Source organism: Sapajus apella, unplaced genomic scaffold (genome assembly GCF_009761245.1).
Source record: "Sapajus apella isolate SASKATOON/1434 unplaced genomic scaffold, GSC_monkey_1.0 scaffold24, whole genome shotgun sequence".
Taxonomy (NCBI): Eukaryota; Metazoa; Chordata; class Mammalia; order Primates; family Cebidae; genus Sapajus; species Sapajus apella.
Window position 1 is genome coordinate 21,230,027 of NW_022436964.1, and position 5,391 is coordinate 21,235,417.

The following is a 5,391-nucleotide window of genomic DNA, read 5'->3' on the forward strand; positions in this document are numbered from 1 at the left end:
TAAGGATACACACAGGCTCAAAATTAAGGGATGGAGGAAGATTTACCAAGCAAATGGAAAGCAAAAACAACAACAACAACAACAAAAGAAAAACCAGGAGTTGCAATCCTATTCTCTGATAAAAATAGACTTTAAACCAACAAAAATAAAGAGACAAAGAAGGGAATTACATAATGGTAAAAAGATCAATGCAACAAGAAGAGCTAATAATCCTAAATATATACGCACCACATACAGGAGCACCCAGGTACATAAAGCAGGTTCTTAACAACCTACAAAGAGACTTAGACTCCCACACAATAATAGTGGGAGACTTTAACACTCCACTGTCAATATCAGTCAGATCAACGAGACAGAAAATTAACAAGGATATCCAGGACTTGGACTCAGACCTGGACCAAGCAGACCTACTAGACATTTACGGAACTCTCCACCCCAAATCCACAGAATATACATTCTTTTTGGCACCACATCACACCTACTCTAAAATTGACCACATAATTGGAAGTAAATCAATCCTTAGCAAATGCAAAATAATGGAGTTAATAACAAACAGTCTCTCAGATGACAGTGCAATCAAATTAGAACCCAGGATTAAGAAACTAACTAAGAACCGCACAACTTCGTGGAAACTGAACAACTGGCTCTTGAATGTTGACTGGATAAACAATGAAATGAAGGCAGAAATAAAGATGTTCTTTGAAACCAACAAGTTGAAGACACAACGTATCAGAATCTCTGAAACACATTTGAAGCAGTGTCTATAGGAAAATTCATAGCAATAAATGCCCATGTAAGAAGCAAGGAAAGATCTAAAATCAACACCCTATCATCAAAATTGAAACAGCTAGAGGAGGAAGATCAAAAAAACTCAAAAGCTAGCAGAAGACAGGAAATAACTAAGATCAGAGCAGAACTGAAGAAGATAGAGACACAAAAAAACCTTCAAAAAATCAATAAATCCAGGAGCTGGTTTTTTGAAAAGATCAACAAAATGGACCACTAGCCAGCTGAATAAAAAAGAAAATAGAGAAGAATCAAATAGATGCAATAAAACACAATAAAGGGTGTAAGGTTTATTGTTGATGTAAAATGAGGAAACTGAGGCAAGTATAAGAAAATGAGAAGCTAATTTATTCAGCTCCCAGGCAAGGTTCTGTGGTCCAGGGAGGGGTCAGAGAAGTTCCGCCTGGCTGTTTAGGTCATGGGTTTTTATGGGGAGGGAAGGCGATTGATTGGCTATTGGGGAAACAAAGCAAAGGCAATTTTATAGGCTGTCAGGAAGCAGAAAGTACCTGAAACTAGTGGTTATGGGTAGGTGGGCGGGACCTTGGGCCTTGATTGACTGTTGGGGAAAGAAAGTGAAGGCAATTTTATTGGCTATTAAGAAGTAGGAAATGCCTGGAGCTAGTGGTTATGGGTAGGTGGGCCTTCCGGGGGCATACAGAGCAGACTGCTACCGGGCAGGGTCTGATGGGGCTTCTTTAAAAAATTTTCCTGCAAGGTTTATCAACAGTGGGCTGGGGGTTAAATGCATAATTTAGTGCTGAATGTGGGCTTGGGTCTGTTATGCGGAGGCGGGTGCAGAGAAGCCGTGCGGCAAGGCCAGATAACGAGCTCGGGTGATGACGTAGTTATCAGACGCAGAGAGAGATGGATGAGTCCGTTTAACCCTCTGCGAGGCAGCCGGCCTTACAAAGGGGATATCACCACAGATTACACAGAAATAGAAACTACCATCAGAGATTACTACAAACAACTCTATGCACATAAACCAGTAAACCTGAAAGAAATGGATAAATTCCTGGACACATGAACCCTCCCAAGCCTAAACCAGGAAGAAGTTGAAATCCTGTTTAGACCAATAACAAGGGCTGAAGTTGAGGCAGCAATCAATAGCCTACCAACCAAAAAAAGCCCAGGTCCAGATGGGTTCACAGCTGAATTCTTCCAGACATACAAAGAGGAGCTGGTACCACTCCTTCTGAAACTATTCCAAACAAACAATCCAAAAACAGGGAATCCTTCCCAAATCATTTTATGAGACCAACATAATCATGGTACCAAAACCTGACAGAAAAGAAAACTTCAGGCCAATATCCATGATGAACATAGATGCAAAAATCTTCAATAAACTACTGGCAAACTGACTGCAACAGTACATCAAAAAGCTTATCCATCACGATCAAGTAGGCGTCATCCTGGGGATGCAAGGTTGGTTCAACATATGCAAGTCTGTAAACATAATCCACCGCATAAACAGAACCAAAGACAAAAACCACATGATTATCTCAACAGATGCAGAGAAGACCTTTGACAAAATTCAACAGCCCTTTATGCTAAAAACCCTCTATAAACTAGGTATCAATGGAACGTATCTCAAAATAGTAAAAACTATTTACGACAAACCCACAGCCAATATCATACTGAATGGGCAAAAACTGGAAGCATTCCCTTTGAAATCTGGCACTAGACAAGGATGCCCTCTCTTACCACTCCTATTCAATATAGTATTTCAAGTTCTATCCAGGGCAATTGGGCAAGAAAAAGAAATAAAGGGTATTCAATGAGGAAAAGTAGAAGTCCAATTGTCTCTATTTGCAGACAACATGATTGTATATTTAGAAGACCCCATCATCTCAGCCCAAAATCTCCTGATACTGATAAGCAACTCAGCAAAGTCTTAGGATACAAAAGCAATGTGCAGAAATCACAAGGATTCCTATACACCAATAACAGACTTCAAGAGAGCCAAATCAAGAAGAAACTGCCATTCACAATTGCTACAAAGGAATATATATTATATTCCTACAAAGGAATATAATATCCTACAAAGGAATATAATATATATATTATATATTATTTATATATAATATATATATTATACATTATTTATATATTATATATATTATATATTATATATTATTTATATAAAATATATAATTATATATAATTATATAATATATATATATATATACAACAAAGGATGTAAAAGATCTCTTCAAGGAGAACTACGAACCACTGCTCAAGGAAATAAGAGAGGACACAAACAGATGGAAAAACACTCCATGCTCATGGTTAGAAAGAATCAATATTGTGAAAATGGCCATACTGCCCAAAGTAATTTATAGATTCAATGCTATCCCCATCAAGCTACCAATGACCCTATTCTCATAATTGGAAAACACCACCTTAAACTTCATATGGAACCAAAAGAGAGCCTGCATAGCCAAGTCAATTCTAAGCCAAAAGAACAAAGCTGGAGGCATCATGCTACCCGACTTCAAAATATACTACAAGCCTACAGTAATCAAAACAGCATGGTACTGATACCAAAACAGAGATATAGACCAATGGAACAGAACAGAGGCCTTGGAGGCAATGCCACACATCTACAACCATCCAATCTTTGACAAACCAGACAAAAACAAGCAATGGGGAAAGGATTCCCTGTTTAATAAATGGTGTTGGGAAAACTGGCTAGCCATGTGCAGAAAGCAGAAACTGGACCCCTTCCTGACACCTTACACTAAAATTAACTCCAGATGGATTAAAGACTTAAACATAAGACCTAACACCATAAAAACCCTAGAAGAAAACCTAGGCAAAACCATTCAGGACACAGCCATAGGCAAGGACATCATGAACAAAACACCAAAAGCATTGTCAATAAAAGTCAAAATAGGCAAATGGGACCTAATTAAACTCCACAGCTTCTGTACAGCAAAAGAAACAATCATTAGAGCAAACTGGCAACCAACAGAATGGGAAAAATTTTTTGCAATCTACCCATCTGACAAAGGGCTAATATCCAGAGTCTACAAAGAACTAAAACAGATTTACAAGAATAAAACAAACAAACCCATTCAAATGTGGGCAAAGGACATGAACAGACACTTTTCAAAAGAAGACATATATAAGGCCAACAAACATGAAAAAATGCTCATCATCACTGGTCATTACAGAAATGCAAATCAAAACCCCATTGAGATACTATCTCACCCTGGTTAGAATGGTGATCGTTAAAAAATCTGGAGACAACAGATGCTGGAGAGGATGTGGTGAAGTAGGAAGACTTTTACACTGTTGGTGGGAGTGTAAATTAGTTCAACCATTGTGGAAGACAGTGTGGTGATTCCTTAAGGACCTAGAAATAGAAATTCCATTTGACCCAGCAATCCCATTACTGGGTAGATGCCCAAAGGATTATAAATCATTCTGTGATAAAGACACATGCACACATATGTTCATTGAGGCACTGTTTACAATAGCAAAGACCTGGAACCAACCCAATCAATGCCCATCAATGATAGACTGGACAAGGAAAATGTGGCACAAATACATCATGGAATACTATGCAGCCATAAAAATGATGAGTTCGTGTCCTCTGTAGAGACATGAATGAATCTGGAAACCATCATTCTCAGCAAACTGACACAAGAACAGAAAATCAAACACCGCATGTTCTCACTCATAGGTGGGTGTTGAATAATAAGAACACAGGGACACAGGGAGGGGAGCATCACACACTGGTTTGTCTTGGGGGGGAACTAGGGGAGGCAGGAACTAGGGTGGTAGGGAGATGGGGAGGGATAACATGGGGAGAAATGCCAGATATAGGTGATGGGGATGGAAACAGCAAACACATTGCTATGTGTGTACCTATGCAACAATCCTGCATGTTCTACACATGTACCCCAGAACCTAAAGTGCAATAAAATACACACACACACACACACACACACACACACACACACACACACATAAAAGAGGATAGGAAGACTGTTGTCGAGACAAGGATGTGCTGAGGTACAGAGGAGGTTTTGGAAAATTGCTATAGCCAACCAAATTTTGGAATAAATGGTACTACTATATCTGGATGATTTATAGTAAAAAACATTGCTTGCTTGTCTGTCTACTTGATTAATACCCCTTGCCTTTGTCTTTTGGTTTATAATCCTACACTTGGAATAAGTAAGTCTCATTCCACAGTTTATTCTTTTTGCCTTCAGAAAAGTAAATCTTCCCTATATTGGAAAGAAACTAACCCCTGGACCTGTCCCAAGCTCTTTGTTGCAGCCTGTTTCCCCTTCCAAAGACTTTCCTGTATCTTTTTTGGGGCTCACATTTATGTCCCCCTTCAGAATGATGTTTTCATGATCTCATCATTTAATGATATAGTTCCATTTTAAAAAATTCAAATGCAGACCTTTGCATTTATCCGTATTACAACTCAGTCCTTATCCTACCAGCCCACACCAGTCCTGTTTAGTGCAATAAACTGTGATAAATACTTCAAGCTTCCTAATTAAATTCAACAAATTTCTTATACCTCTCAGCTTGGTTATATTGGTAAATTGATCCTGCCACAGATATAATAGGCATTTGATA